This window comes from Periophthalmus magnuspinnatus, chromosome 9, assembly GCF_009829125.3.
Source record: "Periophthalmus magnuspinnatus isolate fPerMag1 chromosome 9, fPerMag1.2.pri, whole genome shotgun sequence".
Taxonomy (NCBI): Eukaryota; Metazoa; Chordata; class Actinopteri; order Gobiiformes; family Gobiidae; genus Periophthalmus; species Periophthalmus magnuspinnatus.
The window spans coordinates 36,080,404-36,100,649 of NC_047134.1; the positions used below are offsets into that span (position 1 = coordinate 36,080,404).

The 20,246-nt window shown below is 43.8% G+C and overlaps 1 pseudogene; it reads right to left on the reverse strand.

The window, feature by feature from the left end:
* LOC117376237 (ATP-binding cassette sub-family C member 4-like) overlaps positions 1–9,448 on the reverse strand; it is a 38,812-nt pseudogene extending 29,364 nt beyond the window's left edge.
* Between the last annotated feature and the right edge of the window lie 10,798 nt (positions 9,449–20,246).

Below are 20,246 nucleotides of genomic sequence, written 5' to 3' on the forward strand. Positions count from 1 at the left end.
CGCAAAGGATTAAAATGTAAAGTGGGGAGAAATAATCAGAGGGAGGAAATGAAAAAAACTATTCGCACTGGTCAAGTCAGACAAATTAGAAAACGTTTTGAAAAGCCGGAGTCAGACCAAAGTCGTCCAAATGAAAAAGCCCAGGTCCCCAGAAAAGAACTTCAGACTGAAACCAGGGAAACGACTGAGGGACCCCAAGAACAAGGGGCCAACGCCGCAGAAGAAAGGGGCCAGTTGAGAAACATCATTGAAAAATATGAAAAACTTGAAATGGAGCGACACAGGAGCAAAGTATCAGACTCTGAAGTGAGGAGAAATATTCAGAGGGAGGAGCCGACACGTTTGGAAAAGAAAACACCGGTTTGCACTGGTCAAGTCAGACAGATTAGACAATGTTTTGAAAAGCAGGAGTCAGACCAAAGTCGTCCAAATGAGCCGACACGTTTGGAAAAGAAAATACCGGTTTGCACTGGTCAAGTCAGACAGATTAGACAATGTTTTGAAAAGCAGGAGTCAGACCAAAGTCGTCCAAATGAGCCGACACGTTTGGAAAAGAAAATACCGGTTTGCACTGGTCAAGTCAGACAGATTAGACAATATTTTGAAAAGCAGGAGTCAGACCAAAGTTGTCCAAATGAAAAAGCCCAGGTCCCCAGAAAAGAACTTCAGACTGAAACCAGGGAAACGACTGAGGGACCCCAAGAACAAGGGGCCATCGCCCCAGAAGAAATGGTCCAGTTGAGAAACATCAGAGGTCTAGTCAGACAAATTAGAGAACGTCTTGAAAAGCACCACCGGTTTGCACTGGTCAAGTCAGACGGATGAGACAATGTTTTGAAATGGGATCTTTGGGAGATTCAGACACCGCTAAGGTGATCTGACTGGGGAGTTTAGCTGTTGTGTGAATGTGTGTGTGTGTGTGTGTGTACAATGATTAATTGTGCATAAAAACAGCAGCATGGACTTTACAAGAGTTCGTGAGGCTGTTTGGGACTTTGGTGATGGACCCAGAAAAGTTACATAATACAACTTTAGCAAACAACGAAGTTAAATCTGTCAACTGGACAAATCTTGTAGGACTGAAGACGTTTCTCTGCTCATCCAAGTCTCTTCTTCAGTTCTGGTCAGATGCTGGTGGCCACTGCCTTTAAATCTGTCTGAGGGGAGGGGCTAACCACACTGAAACTGTAAACAGCTGTTGTCTCCAGTTTCAGCTGAAACGACCCTGTTCAGCCTTAACGACCCTGATATTGTTCTCATTGTTCTGGGTCTGAGGATTCTTTTCTCTGGCTCAGATCTGAACTTCACTCTCTTCAAAGGAGTTAAAGAAGCTATTTTTGTTAGGAAAGAGAATCCTTCCTTAAACAGAAATGGAGCCTGAGACATAATCTGTCCCCATCTACAACTCCATCCTCAGACGCAGAACAATGAGAACAATCGCAGGGTCGTTAAGGTATTGGTATGATATTTGATCCTGGATGATTCAGACGTAGTAACGGCTCAATGAAGAGTCAGGGTCATGGCTTTAATTAAGTCTTTACTCAGTTTGAACCATTCTTTAAAAACTATTTGTTCAATAAACATAAAATCTTGAAAATTAAAAATGTAAATGATGTTTTTTGTGGTGTTGTTTTCTTCATAATGTCCAGTGTTTGTGTTATTGTTAAATGAAACATTTTGGTTTGGTTAAATTTATTTCAAACATCAAGACAAAGATAAAAAATCACATGTTCATTTGTCCAACAGTATCTTCATATCGGATTGCAGAAATTGCCGCTGTCACATTGGAGATAAATGTTTTGGTCCCATTTTCTCTCTGCAGGGGGCGCCGCTGGAGAGACAGTTTCAAACAAATAAGTTTAATTCACATCATTATGTCCAGTTCATCAAAATCAAAAACGCTGTTATGGGTCTGTTTAAATCGGACGATGTTTTGGATTTTTATGTTTTCAAAATGGCCGCTTTTTTAAGAGCTCGTCATGACCTCTGACCCTGACACTTATGTAAATTATTTTAATAACTTTTGACCCCAGATCTGTCCTGATGATGCTGCCTCAGTTTGGAGTCTGTGGGGGGGGGTTCTGGTTCACAGTTCCCATGGTTGCACATTCCATTCATTGCACATTCCATTTATTGCACAGTTCCCGTTATTGCTCCATACAAAATGTTGCATATTCCAGTCATTACACAGTCCCCATTATTTCAGTTTGGCCCATTCAGGACAATTATATTCTGCACCCACCCCCTTCATATTTTGTCCACCCCCTTCATATTTTGTCCACCCCCTTCATATTTTGTCCACCCCTTCATATTTTGTCCACACAGGCAAATATGTCTCTGTGGACAGTTCAAACCACACTGCTGCTTCTATAGGTGATGCATGTTTGGTTTGACCATAACCAGGTTTTCATCTGAGCTTTAAAAGAAGTGTCTGTGGGACATTCTCTCAGGGTTAGAGACTATTCCACTGGTTCTCACCTTGGTCAGATACATTCTGACCAAAGGTGGTCCGTCTGTGGGGTCACAGGTCACCTCTGGCGGTGGCCCGTGTGGTCCTTGCTAGATTGTCTTTATATTTAATGTCCTCCTTTAAAGGTGGTGGTCGAGGGAGTGTAGGACCTTATAAATTAGACAAGTTCTTTTGAGGTTGACCATGTTGTTAAAGTCCAATAGTCGATGCTTTTTCAGAACGTGACAGTGATGGTGGGAAATGGGTTTTTTATCAAGTATTTGTAGACCTCTTTTATGGAGGTTTTCAATGGTTTTAAGTGTCGTGGGGCAAGAGACCAAGTAGTTAAACAATAGTCTATGTGGGAGATGATCATAGAGTAGAAGTAGGTTTTAGCAGCGTCATGTTTAAGTTATTCCGGATGTGGCAAAAATTCTGATTATTGAATTTAATTACCTGGGAATCTTTTTTACGTGATTTTTAAAGGACAATTTTGGGTCTTGGACGACTCCAAGGTATTTAAATTCTGAGACCAGATCAAGCTCTACACCGTTAAGAAAGACATTGGACTTTAGTTCAGTGTGACGTTTTGAAAAGTACATAAGACCGTTTTTGTGGTGTTTACCAAGAGACACGAACCCTTAAGCCAGTTATGCACCGACAATAAAGCAGCTGTGAGGTCATCGGCAGCTGTGAGGTCATCAGCAGCTGTGAGGTCATCAGCAGCTGTGAGGTCATCAGCAGCTTATCCTAATGGGAAACCTCCCAATTTTTCCCATTCATGGGAATAATATTAGTTTCATGGAATAATGTGAAATTTGGCACCATGACTCTTCATGTCATCCTGATCAAAAAGTCAATCAGACCCATGTCATATTTTTCACTGGGTTGCCATGGCGATGCGCGAAAGCGCCCATGTTATCCTAATGGGAAAATTTCCCAAATTTCATACATTTCAAAGTCTTATAACAACTTATTCACTTCATTGAGGAATGTGAAATGTGGCACAGTGATTCTTCAGGTCAACCCCGTCAAAAAAGTCCGGGGGGACAAGTTCGTATTTTGCACGGTGTTGCCATGGCGATGCCTGGAAAACCTTGTTTGGTGACAAGTGCAGCCCAAAGCCGCAATAAAAAAGGGACAGGGAGTGCGGGGCCGGCCTAGTGCGAAGCACGGCCCGCGAGGGCCGTTCGATGCCGCTTGCGGCTTTAATTTAGATTGTATTTGCATTTGTGTGTGTATTTATGTTGACAATATTTAAATACTACAATGAAAGTTAAATCAAAGAGAGAAAAAATCTAAATAAAATGAACATTTCCAAAGTGATTTTTGTACAGATTTGTTGTATTTTACACAGAGGAGGGTGAGTCTGTCGGACACAGAGACACTGAGGAGTCAGGACAGAGCATAAACCCAGGGAGTAGAGACTGAGTGAAGGTGGTGTTGAAGGTCTGGAGGTGGGTCAGTTGGTCAGAGGAGACTGCATAGAAGGACAGAGAGCCAGCAGGACAGTCCACAAACACTGCCACTCTCCCAGAAGAGGAGGACCAGGGCTGATGGAGGCGGAATTGATTGAAATCATGACAAACAGTGACACCACCTGCAGAACACTCCAGACTCCAGGACTGATCATTGCGTCCAAACACACTGTAATAACTGTATCCTTTCCTTCTGATTCCTCTGTAAGACACTGATATATAAACTGTTCCACTCCACTGGACCTCCCAGTAACAGCGACCAGTCAGACCAGTGGAACACAGAATCTGACCCCAGTGGTCAAATCTGTCCTGATGATCTGGATACGGCTGCTCCTCTGTCACACGTGTCACCTTCTTGTTGTTGTCAGACAGTTTGAGGTTTATCTGAGCTGTGTTTGGATCCAGAGTGAGATCACAGAAATCTGATGGAGAGAAGACACAACACAGCAGCAGTTAGTCCCATGTGGAGACACACATTTAATTATAGTTTAATATGAGTCAATCTATTCATGAAAGATGGATTTAAAGTCAATTATTTATGATGAATGTATTTTTATGATGATTTTATTTGTGAATCATGTCAGTCTTATATTTGGATCATGTTTCTTTTGCATCAGCTCTATATTTCCTCTATATTTCCTCTATATTTCCTCTATATTTCCTTTAGTTTCAGCCTCACATCTATTTCAGATTCTTTTTAGTGTAAAACTTGAGTTTGTTGCTGCAGTGACAAAGTCCAGTCTCTGACGTCACTCCACACATTCTACACTCCTCTGTGCTCCTTCTGTGCTCCTCCTTTGCTCCTCTTGTGCTCCTCCTTTGCTACTCCTTTGCTCCTCCTTTGCTACTCCTGTGCGCCTCTTATCCATTTTAAGTAAGTGTCTGTTTCAAATGGAGTTTCTCAACACTTACACTTTCTGAGTCCTGGTGTTGACTTCTCAGCTCCAGCAAACTCCAGTCTGAAACACACGACATCAGACTGAAACACACGACATCAGACTGAAACACACGGCATCAGACTGAAACACACGGCATCAGACTGAAACACACGACATCAGACTGAAACACACGACATCAGACTGAAACACACGGCATCAGACTGAAACACACGACATCAGACTGAAACACACGACATCAGACTGAAACACACGACAACAGACTGAAACACACGGCATCAGACTGAAACACACGACAACAGACTGAAACACACGGCATCAGACTGAAACACACGGCATCAGACTGAAACACCAGACTGAAACACACGGCATCAGACTGAAACACCAGACTGAAACACACGGCATCAGACTGAAACACCAGACTGAAACACCAGACTGAAACACAAGACATCAGACTGAAACACCAGACTGAAACACCAGACTGAAACACACGGCATCAGACTGAAACACAAGACTGAAACACCAGACCGAAACACAAGACATCAGACTGAAACACATGACATCAGACTGAAACACACGACATCAGACTGAAACACACGACATCAGACTGAAACACACGACATCAGACTGAAACACATGACAACAGACTGAAACACCAGACTGAAACACACGGCATCAGACTGAAACACCAGACTGAAACACACGGCATCAGACTGAAACACCAGACTGAAACACACAGCATCAGACTGAAACACCAGACTGAAACACCAGACTGAAACACATGACAACAGACTGAAACACCAGACTGAAACACCAGACTGAAACACCAGACTGAAACACATGACAACAGACTGAAACACCAGACTGAAACACACGGCATCAGACTGAAACACCAGACTGAAACACATGGCATCAGACTGAAACACCAGACTGAAACACACGGCATCAGACTGAAACACCAGACTGAAACACATGGCATCAGACTGAAACACCAGACTGAAACACAAGACATCAGACTGAAACACCAGACTGAAACACCAGACTGAAACACAAGCCATCAGACTGAAACACCAGACTGAAACACCAGACTGAAACACATGATAACAGACTGAAACACCAGACTGAAACACACGGCATCAGACTGAAACACAAGACTGAAACACCAGACCCGAAACACAAGACATCAGACTGAAACACATGACATCAGACTGAAACACACATCAGACTGAAACACACGACATCAGACTGAAACACCAGACTGAAACACATGGCATCAGACTGAAACACACGGCATCAGACTGAAACACACGGCATCAGACTGAAACACATGACAAAAGACTGAAACACCAGACTGAAACACACGGCATCAGACTGAAACACAAGACATCAGACTGAAACACCAGACTGAAACACATGGCATCAGACTGAAACACACGGCATCAGACTGAAACACACGGCATCAGACTGAAACACATGACAACAGACTGAAACACCAGACTGAAACACACGGCATCAGACTGAAACACATGACAACAGACTGAAACACCAGACTGAAACACACGGCATCAGACTGAAACACCAGACTGAAACACCAGACCGAAACACAAGACATCAGACTGAAACACATGACATCAGACTGAAACACACGACATCAGACTGAAACACACGACATCAGACTGAAACACACGACATCACACTGAAACACATGACAACAGACTGAAACACACGGCATCAGACTGAAACACACGGCATCAGACTGAAACACATGACAACAGACTGAAACACCAGACTGAAACACACAGCATCAGACTGAAACACCAGACTGAAACACACGGCATCAGACTGAAACACCAGACTGAAACACATAACAACAGACTGAAACACCAGACTGAAACACACGGCATCAGACTGAAACACCAGACTGAAACACCAGACCGAAACACAAGACATCAGACTGAAACACATGACATCAGACTGAAACACACGACATCAGACTGAAACACACGACATCACACTGAAACACATGACAACAGACTGAAACACACGGCATCAGACTGAAACACACGGCATCAGACTGAAACACATGACAACAGACTGAAACACCAGACTGAAACACACAGCATCAGACTGAAACACCAGACTGAAACACACGGCATCAGACTGAAACACCAGACTGAAACACATGACAACAGACTGAAACACCAGACTGAAACACACGGCATCAGACTGAAACACACGGCATCAGACTGAAACACATGACAACAGACTGAAACACCAGACTGAAACACACGGCATCAGACTGAAACACCAGACTGAAACCCCAGACATCAGACTGAAACACCAGACTGAAACACCAGACTGAAACACACGGCATCAGACTGAAACACACGACATCAGACTGAAACACATGACAACAGACTGAAACACCAGACTGAAACACACGGCATCAGACTGAAACACACGACATCAGACTGAAACACACGGCATCAGACTGAAACACCAGACTGAAACCCCAGACATCAGACTGAAACACCAGACTGAAACACCAGACTGAAACACACGGCATCAGACTGAAACACACGACATCAGACTGAAACACCAGACTGAAACACCAGACTGAAACACACGGCATCAGACTGAAACACACGACATCAGACTGAAACACATGACAACAGACTGAAACACACGACATCAGACTGAAACACCAGACTGAAACACCAGACTGAAACACCAGACTGAAACACCAGACTGAAACACAAGACATCAGACTGAAACACCAGACTGAAACACACGGCATCAGACTGAAACACCAGACTGAAACACCAGACTGAAACACAAGACATCAGACTGAAACACCAGACTGAAACACACGGCATCAGACTGAAACACCAGACTGAAACACATGACATCAGACTGAAACACCAGACTGAAACACAAGACATCAGACTGAAACACAAGACAACAGACTGAAACACATGACAACAGACTGAAACACATGACATCAGACTGAAACACACAACATCAGACTGAAACACCAGACTGAAACACAAGACATCAGACTGAAACACCAGACTGAAACACACGGCATTAGACTGAAACACCAGACTGAAACACAAGACATCAGACTGAAACACAAGACATCAGACTGAAACACCAGACTGAAACACACGGTATCAGACTGAAACACCAGACTGAAACACAAGACATCAGACTGAAACACCAGACTGAAACACAAGACATCAGACTGAAACACCAGACTGAAACACACGGCATCAGACTGAAACACCAGACTGAAACACATGACATCAGACTGAAACACATGACAACAGACTGAAACACATGACAACAGACTGAAACACATGACATCAGACTGAAACATGAATTCATTTTAAATATAATTTTAGGACACCTTAATGTGGTAGAGGGGTTTGAGCACCCAAATGACCCTCAGGGCTATGTTGCCAGGAGCTTCATGGCCCTGTTTGAGTCACCCATGGCAAACAGGTCCTGGGGGACGAGTCAGACAAAGAGCGGTTCAGAAGCCCCCATGATGAGTTTAAGAACAAGGCAGTTATGTCACCCGGACTGGCGTTATCGGGGCCCCACCCTGGAGCCAAGCCAGGGTGGGCTTGGCTCCAGGGTGGCCTTTCCCTACGGGGCCCAGCCCAAAGGAGTGACATGGGGCCGTCCTCCCGTGGACCCACCACCTGCGGGAGGAGCCATGAGGGGCAGGTGTGAAGAGATCTGGATGGCAGTTGAAGGCAGAGGCCTCGATGACAAGATCTCCAGACATGAAGACTAGCTCTGGGGACATGGAATGTAAGGTGCCTGAGCTTGTGTTGGAGGTTGAGCGTTACTGGTTAGATATTGTCTGCCTCACCTCCACGCACAGCTTGGGCTCTGGAACCCAACTCCTCGAGAGAGGTTGGAATCTCCATTTCTCTTGCGCTGCCTGCAGGGAGCGGTGGCGAGCTGGTGTGATCTTGCTCACTGCTCCACAGCTCAGCCGCAACGTATTGGAGTTCATCCCGGTGAATAAGAGGGTCTTGTCCCTGTGCCTCCGGGTTGGGGACTCACTGTTGTGTCGGCCTATGGGCCAAAGACCAGTGCAGAGTACCTGGCCTTCTTGGAATAAATGGAGGGGTACTAGACAGTGCACCAACCAGGGACTCCATTGCCCATGTGAGTAATTGGTGAAGAATGGACTCCCTGATCTGAACCCGAGTGGTGTTTTGTTATTGGACTTCTGTGCTAGTCACAGTTTGTCCATAACAAACACCATGTTCGAGCACAAGGGTGTCCATCAGTGCACATGGCACCAGGAAACCCTAGGTTGGAGGTCGATGATTGACTTTGTTGTCTTGTCATCTGATCTCCAGCCATGTGTCTTGGACACTCAGGTGAAGAGAGGGGCTGAGCTGTCAACCGATCACCACTTGGTCGTGAGTTGGATCTGCTGGCAGAGGAGGAAGCTGGACAGACCTGGCAGGCCCAAGCATATTGTGAAGGTCTGCTGGGAACATCTAGCGGAGCCCTCGGGTCTTCAGCTCACACCTCTTGGAGAGCTTCTCGCTGATCCTTGGGGAAGCTGGGTACATGGACTCCCAGTGGACCATGTTCTCCATCTTGATCGTCAACGTGGCTGCTCGTAGCTGTGGTCGTAAGGTCTGCAGTGCTTGTTGCGGCGGCAATCCCCGAACCCGGTGGTGGACACTGGAAGTAAGGGATGCTGTCACAGACTGAGACAGATGACGAGTACTGGCAGGCCAAGCGTGCCGCAGCTCATGCGGTTGCAGAGGCAAAAACTCGGGGAAGTGTTCTGTTTGAAGCCGTCTGATAGTCCTCCTCCATGGCCTCCACGATTCTGGCAAACCGTCCAACGCATCAGGAGAGGGAAGCAGTGATTCACCAACACTGTTTACAGTGCTGGCAGAGAGCTGCTGACTTCAACTGGGGATGTAGTCGGGCGGTGGAAGGAATACTTTGAGAATCTCCTCAATCCCACTGTCACGGCTACCGAGGAAGAAGCAGAGATTGGGGGACCCAGAGGCAGACTTGTCCACCCTGGCTGAAGTCACTGAGGTGGTTGGCAAGCTCCTTGGTGGCAAGGCTCCGGGGGTGGACGAGATCCGTCCTGAGTACCTCAAGTCTCTGGATGTTGTGGGGCTTTCTTGGCTGACACATCTCTGCAACATCGCGTGGCGGTCGGGGACAGTACCTGTGGATTGGCAGACCAGGGTGATGGTCCCTCTGTATAAGAAGGGGGACCAGAGGTGTGTTCCAATTGTAGGGGAATCATACTCCTCAGCCTTCCCGGTAAGGTCTATTCCAGGGACTGGAGAGGAGAATCCCACCGATAGTCGAACCCTGGATTCAGGAGGAGCAGTGTGGTTTTCGTCGTGGAACACTGGACCAGCTCTATACTCTCCATCAGGTCTTCGGGGGCTCATGGGAGTTTGCACAACCAGTCCACATGTTTTGTGGATCTGGAGAAGGCATTCGACCGTGTCCCTTGTGGTGTCCTTTGGGGGTGCTCCGGGATTATAGGGTCCGGTCAATCTACGTTTCTACCCTCACTTATGGTCATGAGCTCTGGGTAATGACCGAAAGGACAAGATCACAAATACAAGCGGCCGAAAAGGGTTTCCTCCATAGGGTGGCCCGGCAAAGCCTTAGGTATAGGGTGAGGAGCTCAGTCACACTGGAAGAGTTCGGTGTAGAGTCGCTGCTCCTACATGTCGAGAGGAACCAGTTGAGGAGGCTCGGGCATCAGTTCAGGATGCATCCCGGATGTTTCACTAGAGAGGTGTTCCAGGCATGTCCCACTGGGAGGAGGCCCCTGGGGAAGACCCAGGACATGCTGGAGGGACTATGTCTCTCTGGCCTAGGAACGCATTGGGGTCCCACCGGAGGAGCTGGAGGACGTGTCTGGGGTGAGGGAAGTCTGGGAGTCCCTGCTTAGACTGCTGCCCCTGTGACTCGGTCCCGGATAAGAGGAAAAACATGGATGGGTGGATGGATATTTATGTTTTGTTTTATTGTGAGTTTAATATCTTTCTCATTCTGTAAAGCTCTTTGAATGACTGTATTTGTCTGGGCCATGGGAGTTTTATCTGAATTGTTAAAGTCTGTTGCTTTCTTCATTTCCTGAAAGAAGTTTGTCAACTGTTGGCCTTTTTCAGAGTCAATTTTAATTTGTTTCAAATCAAAAGTACCTCTGTTGGAGAAACACAGCCGTTAAAGGCATGTGACTTAAGCAGGTCCAGTGGGTGATGGGCCTGGACTAGGATCTCATAGAAGGCCTTTTGTAGGCCAAAGACACAAGTGTGTTGCATTTCCTGCTGCTGAGACGAGCATGAAGTTACTCCTCACAGTCATAGAGGTCATCTGCAGCTCTCACTTATGTTGAGCTTAATTAAAAAAACTAGTCATCCATATCATTCTAAAAAAAGCTGTTAACATAAAGTCCTGACATTATGAGGTGTTGTGAGTCTGACTTACTGTGGACCATGTTCTCTTTTAAAATTAATGCCTTGTCCCATTGAGTCATGACTCTTGAATGAGACGGCGCTGGCCCCGGGAGCAGGTCTGTGGACACAGATGGAGCAGTGGCTTTAGTCTGAGCTGTGACATGGAGAACAGTGGTGGAGTGTTAGTGATCCTCTCTTACCTGTGAACTTTTATAGAGGGAGGGGCTCCGTCTTCTCTGGTCTTTCTCTGATCCATGTTCAGTCCAGGTTAATGTGATCTCAGACTCTCAGGAGGAACTGATGCATGAAGCCCACTGCAAAAAGTCTGCTCTAAAATCGAACATATACCAGCAATGCAGCTCAATAAAGTTTGTGTTGTTTTTCTGTGCAAATGTGTTATTGTAATGGTGGCGCCACAGCGGTTTTGATTTCACATCAGTAACACATCAGTGGTGCACTGTGGAAATGGCCACATGACATTCTTACTGTGAAATTAAACTCCATATTTTGGAACTTTATGTAACCATGTAAATCCAGACAATATTTTTTTACTATTCAAGAAGATCTCACAACTAGCTATAGCAGAAATAGAAGAGAAATAAAAATAAATTTAAAAAATACTTCAAATGTATTGAAATATTAAATAATTAGAAATGAAAAAGCCACAGAATGAACCAAAAGACATGACCAAAACCAGAAAAGTCTCATTTTAGTTGAATCCACACCCCAAAAGTCCAAATCACAACCAGAAAATGGTTAAAGCAAATCTTTATAAATATGTATGAAATAAAAGTTATTTAAAACCATTGAAAAACACAATTATGTCTATTCAAGAACAAGGTCTATAGCCAGGAAATAAACCAGGACTCACTCGGGTCTAAACTAATTCATTATTAAATCAGGTCTAAAGTTCAGTACTAAATCAAGCTCAATCAAGTCTAACGTTTAGGACTAAACCAGGACTAAACCAGGACTAAACCAGGACTAAACCAGGACTAAACCAGGACTAAACCCAGTGTTTAATAGAATCAAACTAGTGAAACCTGAGCAGACCCAAAGAGTCCAAAGTGTCTCAGAGTGTGCAGACGTAGAGGCTGTTTCTGTGTTCTTCCTGGAGTGACTCAGAGCCGCTCCACTATTGGCTGCAGTCTAGTTGGGTGGGGCTTCACATGGGTGAGTCATAGCAGGCTGCTGCTGAGCTCTGTCTCATTTAGTCTGACACAGCTGAAATGAGCTAGGAGGACACAAATATGAAGGAGAGGATGCTCTGGTTTTGATAAGGATTAAACCAGGACTAAAGACAAACTCTCCATGATCTGACTTCCATTTACACCCATTATCTACAACTGGGACCAGTTTAGTCCAATACTGACACTTAAAACTACTGCATTTATACTATACTAATAAAAAAATATACATATTTTTTGGTACGAGGAAGTGTGATCCTCTTTGTTTGTGTGGACATCCTGTTCTGTCACTTCAGCTGATAATGACCTTATTTGTTCACATTAGTTTTTCGTTCTTTTACACTTTGGACACACACCACAGAAACTGTGCTGAGCTAAAAGCTTGTCAGTGAGTGCATGTGGATTTAATTTGATGTAAATATGGCACAAAATCCAAATTCAAAGTGCAAAATTGTTTATGCTATTTGAAGTTGATTCCATGTGTGAATCAGAGCGGTCATGACAGTGAATGAACAGCACGTCCTGTGTTCATTCTAAAGTATTGTCTTGGGGAGTCAACATGTGTTTACCATAAAGGAAAATGGTGAAAAAACATGCTAACATGATGCTAATGCTAATCGCCAATGGTAAAGCGCTACTTAAGATGAATGTGAACATTATTTCTACTTGTTTTACTGTATTTGTCAAGATCCTAGTCTGCCTTGCCTTTTGTTGTACCATTTTCCCCCTCCCTTCTGTGTCTGAGCTGGGAGCTGGGCGGAGATTTGGGCTACTCCCATGCATACCTGCATCTAATCAGTAAGCTGCACCTGGGGAGGACACAGGGAGCCAGGACCTGACACTCAGTGCCAGATCGTCCGCATATACACAATGATCCCGCTCCCTGGACCCACTCAGCTCCTCAGTCTCCAACCCAGCCCTCCACAATCGGTACGAACCTCAGATCTTCTGACCCAGCTCACCTCATCTCTGACCCAGCTGCTCACGCTCTACTCCTGGACCACGGCAAACAACCCTACTCTCAATTCCCTGATCTATCTACCTTTATTTGCACATTTAAAACCTGTGTTGTTGTGTTAAACTTTTCGTGGGACTGCCGAGTCCTGTCTCCTTGGTCCCCCTATCAGTCATTACGACAGTATTTTAAAGCAAGAATGTTGTCAAAAAATGCCCCTGCACTTGAATTTAGTTTGCACTATTTTCTGGTCAGATGTGATGTTTATTTTGATGCTAAAGGCACATTTAGGTGCTTTTTGTAAAAGCAAGTAATGCAATGTTAAAGCAGTTAGGGTTCACTGATTCAGTGGATACATTTAAAGGTGTCCATCCATTCATTTCTTCCTCTTATCTGGGGCTGGGGTCACTGGGGCAGCAGCCTAAGCAAGGACTCCCAAACTTCCCTCTGCCCAGACACGTCCTCCAGCTCCTCCGGTGGGTCCCCAAGGCGTTCCCAGGCTAGCCTAGAGACATTGTTCCTCCAGATGCCCTGTCTCTTCGCCGGGGCCTCCTCCCGGTAGGACATGCCCGGAAAAACATCTTCCTAGGGAGGCATCCAGGAGGCATCCTGAAGAGATGCCCGAGGGATTTTTCTTGTTTTGTCTGATTTTTCCTGTTGTTGTGTTTTTGTGTGTATATCTCGGTGGCTGAGTGGCTCATGCCTCACAGCAGAGGGTTTGGTTCGATCCCCAGGTCGCCCAGGCCTTTCTGTGTGGAGTTTTTCATGTTTCTCCTCGTGTCTGGATGGGTTCCCTCCGGGTACTCCGGTTTCCCCCATCAACCAAAACATGAACACCCTTCGAGACAACTGTTGTTGTGATTTTGGGCGTTACAAAAATAAATGAATTGAATTGAATAGTATCCCACTTTATGTAAAACTAATCAGTGTTCTCTGGTTTATAGACTATGAATATAAAAATTATATTGTTACCCGTCTCTGTTATAACATTTTAACAATGTATATTTTGTTAAAGTTACGTAGTAGCTACAATTGGAGAAAACAAAACAAAACAAAATAAATAAATAAATCACCTCAAACATTATATTTGCCTATTGATATTCAAAAGGAAATATTAATTCCTTACTTCAATTTAAAACAGAAATAAACACCTGTGGCATGTCGCCTTGACTCTTCTATTAAATAATGAAGAATAAAAAAAAATAACGTACATAACAAGAGCACAGAAAGAGGTGAAAGTACACTCCATGGGGTACAGTGGGGCAAAAAGTATTTAGTCAGCCATCAAATGTGCAAGTTCTGCCACTTAAAAAGATGAGAGGCCTGTAATTTTCATCAAAGTTTCACTGCAACTATGAGAGACAAATAAGAAAAAAAAATCCATAAAAATCACATTGTCTGAATTTTAAAGAATTTATTTGCAAATTATGCTGGAAAATAAGTCGATCTCAATACTTGGTTATTTACCCTTTGTAGGCAATGACAGAGGTCGTTTTCTGTAAGTCTGTAAGAGGTTTTCACTGTTGCTGTAGTTTGGTCCATTCCTCCTGCAGATCTCCTCTAGAGCAATGATGTTTCAGGGCTATCGCTGGGCAAGATGGACTTTCAGCTCACTGTAAAAGATTTTCTATGGGGTTGAGCTCTGGAGACTGGGCCACTCCAGGACCTTGAGATGCTTCTTACGAAGCCACTCCTTCGTTGCCTGGCCAGTTTGGGATCAGTGTCACGCTGAAAGACCCAGCCACGTTTCATCTTCAATGCCCTCGCTGATGGAAGGAGGTTTTTGTGATGTATTTAAGTTTGTGCGCACAGGCACCCGTAGCGATTGTGTGATGAGTGGGAGTGAGGGTACTTTGAGGACTTCAGGGACAGGCCTCCTGCTGGTGCCCAGAGTCAGGACTAAACATGGTGAATCGCCGTTTGTTTTGTGCAGCTAAAACCCGCAACAGTCTTCTGAAGATGTGAGACAGGCCTCTACTTTGACAATGTAGGCTCAAAACGGTTCTGTTTAGCTGTGCATGGGACTGGAAGGTTTTTACTCTGCACTCTTCTCTTTTAATGTTAATTTTATTTTCTTTCTTATTCTGTAAAGCACTTTGAATTACTTTATGTACGAATTGTGCTATACAAATAAACTTGCCTTACTGCATGTAACATGTCAGCTGACCAGATTAAAAGCTGTTCTTAACATGATCAGTCACCAAGCCTCCTGAGTCCTGAACATAACATGGTGTCAGAAGACAATATGGAAAAAGATGGCACGGTTGAACCACCATAGAACCTGAGTTTGCATGGCAACCTAGCAGAAAAATTGAGAAACTGGATTCAAAGCTTCGAACTGTTCTGTACAGCTAGCGGCATTGCCGAAAAGTCTGGAAAAGAGCAATGTGTGATTTTTCTGCATGTTGTAGGAGAAGAGGCAATAAAAGTAAGTAACACGGTTCACTTTGCAGAACATGAAAATAAAAAATATATAAATAAATCAAGGCGAGAACATAGATACATGTGTCACTAATTTGAAGAATAAAGCTAAATACTATGAATTTGGACCCTATATGATAAACTGGTGCGTGACAGAATAGTATGTGGCATAATAAATGATCAAGTAAGAGGCAGATTGCTACGAGAAGTAGACATTTGACAAAGCTGTGTATATGCCGAGCAATGAGATCATAACCAGCCAAGTCAAAGCGCTAACTGAAGAAGTAGAAGTGAACAAGCTGAGAACAGTCAGGACAAAAGACACTAACAGTAAAACAAAAACAGACACACTAACAGATGCAGATATAAACATGGAAAAACTGCCCTGCGTATGGTCAGACATGCAATGTATGCCATAAGAAAAATCATTTCACCAAGATACGTAGAGCACAGGACCAGCGCAAAAATTATAGAATGAAAGTTCATGCTGTTGAGCAAAGTGAAAATTTAACCAAAATGTTCCTGGGGACACTCAAAGTGGAGAATAACAAAAATGTTTCTGATGCTGGATGCACTGGGACTTGGGGACAAGCTCTAAATAAGCAAGACCAAACTCGATCCCTTCTTTGGTCACAAGGTGGCGGTGTTTAAAGGTCAAAAACACAAGATTGAGTTTGTAACCACAAAAGAACCAACCATTCTTAGTGAGGCTACCTGCTTATAGCTAGGTTTAGTGAAAAGAATGTATGAAGTCACAAAAGAGCACAATATTCTGAAAGACTAATGATCTGTTTGATGGACTGAGGTATTTACCTGGTCAGCACCACATCCAGCAAGACCAGACCGTCACAACTGTGTTGCATGCCCCCAGCAAAGCACCAGTTGCACTGAGAGAGTAGTTCAGGAACTACAGCGCATGGAAAGAATGGGAGTGATAGCAAGGCAGACAGAGCCAACAGAGCGGGGCAATAGTACGGTCACTGTAGTCACACCAAATAAAATACATATCTGCATGGACCCCAAAGATTCAAATCACGCTATTAAACATGAGTACTACCCATTACTCACTGTGGAAGAAGTTGTATCTCGCATTCTAAATATTTCTCAGTTTCAAGGATTTTGGCAGATTAAAATTGATGAGGAAAGTTCAAAGCTCTGTACTTTCAATACCCCCATTGGAAGATACCGGTTCCTGCGTCTACTGTTTGGTATCTCATCAGCGCGTGTTCCAGAGGGACAAATTGCACAAATGATTGAGGATTTAGATGGTTTTGTCAACATCGATGACTTACTGGTGTGGGGAGACTCTAAACAAGAGCATGATCAAAGACCAACAAAACTGCTGGACAGAGCAAGAGAATATAAACTGAAACCTATCTAAATAAGTGTTTCATCAGGACAAATGAGCTCAAGTACATTGGACATGTACTCTGACCATGGTTTGAACCCAGATGAAGAAAAGTGACACAGCTACCTCCTCCACAGGACAAAAAAGAACCATTAAGATTCCTGGGTATGATTCAGTATCTTGCCAAGTTCATACCAAACCTGGCAGATATCAGCGCACCCCTGTGAAAGCTGCTCGAAGGAAATGTGCAGTGGCACTGGGAGAAACAACAAGAAAGTTTTGACCAACTACAACAGCTCGTCACCAACGCTCCTACACACAAATACTATGACATCACTAAACTCGTCACTCTTTCGGTGGATGCGAGTTCTGAAGGGATAGGAGCCGTCTTACTGCAGAATGGACAACCTGTGGCGCTCACTGTTGGTCAGCAAAGGAATGCTCAGATTGAAAAGGAGCCACTTGCTATTGTTTATAGCTGTGAAAAGTTCCATTAGTTCATTTATGAAAAAACATTCAAGTGGAAAGTGACCACAAGCCACTCAAGAACATTTTCAAAAAGTCCCTTCACAAGTCTCCCATGAGGCTACAAAGAATGCTTCAGAGGTACAGCTCAAAGGTAACGTACAAACCTGGTCAAGAACTTTACATAGCAGACCCCTTGAGCAGAGCTTTTCTCAGAACAAAAAGATTTTTTGGGAAAAGAGTTAGATGTAAATTTCAAGTTTCAAAAAGCTACTGCGGAAAACACAGAAATGTAGTTATTAAAGGACATGACACTGAACGGTTGGCAAATGAAGGATATTTATGGATGTCATCAGTTACCCCTGGTGTATGTGACCCCAGGTAACTGATGTTTAAAGCTGTTAAGATTATTTTGCATAAGACAAGAAATGCTGGAGAAAATTCACAGTCACACTTAGGAGTGGTTAAGTGTAAAGAGAGCCAGAGACTTTTTGTATTGGCCAAACATCTCAGCACACATTGAGCAAACAGTTACAGTGTGGAGTGTGCAACCAACACAAAGTAATCCAAGAGAGACGCTACTTTCACATCCACTACCCAACAGGCCATGGGCGAAAGTAGGCACTGCTCACTTTCATTACAGTGGTTCTGAGTTTCTTCTGTGTGTGGACTACTTTTCGAAGTTTCCGTGGCTCATGAAACTGAAGGACACTACTAGAGCCACAGTGTCATACCCACTATTAAGTCGATGTTTTCCAGGCATGGTACACCTGATGTGCTAAAATTGGATAATGGTCCTCAGTATGCCAGTGCTGAGTTCAAAGAGTTTGCAGAAAGCTGGGAGTTCAGACACATCACTTCCAGTCCCACAACTGCTCAGTCCAATAGACAGGCTGAAAGAACAGTACAGACTGTAAAAAATCTGCTGAGGAAAACCGAGTGCAGCAAAGGCGATCCCTACATTTCACTTTTGGAGTACAGGAATACACCTTTGGAGAATGTAGGACTATCCCAGCACAACTGCTCATGGGACACCGGCTGAAAGGAAAACTGCCAACATCTACGTCACTGCTCACTCCAGATGGACTGGACAAGATTCATCAGCAACTGAAAGAAAAACAGGTAAAGCAGAAACTGTACTTTGACAGACAAACAAGGACACTGCCTGACTTACAAGATGGAATGTTCAGATGCAACGACGAGAGTCATGGCAGTCGGCTGTGGTCCTGCACAAACACCAACAGCCACGGTCATTTGTGGTTCATACACCTGATGGTCGAGTGTACAGGAGAAATAGGAAACACCTATGTAAAACAGGAGGAAACCTTCATAACAGATGAACAGGACACTCAAATGCAAACAAGTGATAAAGAAACTTTTCAATCAGCGTCACCTGGTCATACTGTTGATGCACATGATACAGACTGTTCATGTTACCTCTGATGCATTAACATACAAAACCAGATCTGGTAGAGCAGTAAAACCACCTGTTAGATACAGAGAGTAATGAACTGAAAATGATTGTGTTTTCAGTAAAAACAAGTCAGTTAAAAATATTATTGCAAACAGGAGTTCTAAGTTAGGTAACATGTTATCTGAAGAAAAAACAAGACTTTTTGCAATTTGATTTAAAATGTACTTTGCAAAATGTGGCACTACTCTGGCTAGGGATGGGCGAAATGAAATGAGATCTTGAGATCTGTACCGAACAAAAGTGGGCATTCCCAATGGAGACTCAAACTGAAGTGTGCATCATGAACAAGGCGATCACGTGATGAGATCTCATCCAGAGCAGGTGACGTCAGAGGTTCACACTCATCCAGCGCTTATAAGCAGTTTGAATTTGCAGCGCCACTCGTGGGTTGTCGTCGCCGTTTATAGGAGTTAGTGAGTTAGCAAGTTTGTCAGTTAGTGAGTTGGTGAGTTAGAAGTAGGTGAGTTAGAAGTAGGTGAGTTAGAAGTAGGTGAGTAAGTTGGTCAAGTAGTGAGTTACTGTTACCGTCCTGTTGCTGTTTTTAGATGACATTTGGCATAAGCTTGACGAAAATGTTAACAACAGTAAAAGAACAGAGCTTTGTAGCAAATGCAACCACTGAAGTAGACTGTTACCTTGCTGAAGTTCCAATACCGAGAAGTGAGGATCCATTAATGTACTGGACTAAATCAAAAGTGCTATACCCAACCCTGTATAATCTTTCAAAAAATTTCCTCTGCTCCCCGTGAGAGAATATTCTGAAAAGCTGGAGACATTCTTTCCAAAAAAAAGAAATCGTCTCAGTCCAAAAACCCTTGAAAAAATTGTATTTTTAAATAAAAATCAATGAAACAGAATTGTGTGACATGTTTTATTATTTTTATAAACGGGCCTTTACAAATATCCGAAGTGTTAATTGCAATAACAATTGCAATAACTAAGGCTAATACACAGCTCAAATGTTGTAATGTATGCAAAGTAACAGCAGATGGCAGCAATATGAGACCTCATTATTGTACCACATTTTGAATCATTTGGCTCACAGATCTCATCATCTCATAAGATCTCATTTCCCCCATCACCAACTCTGGCACCACGGGGTG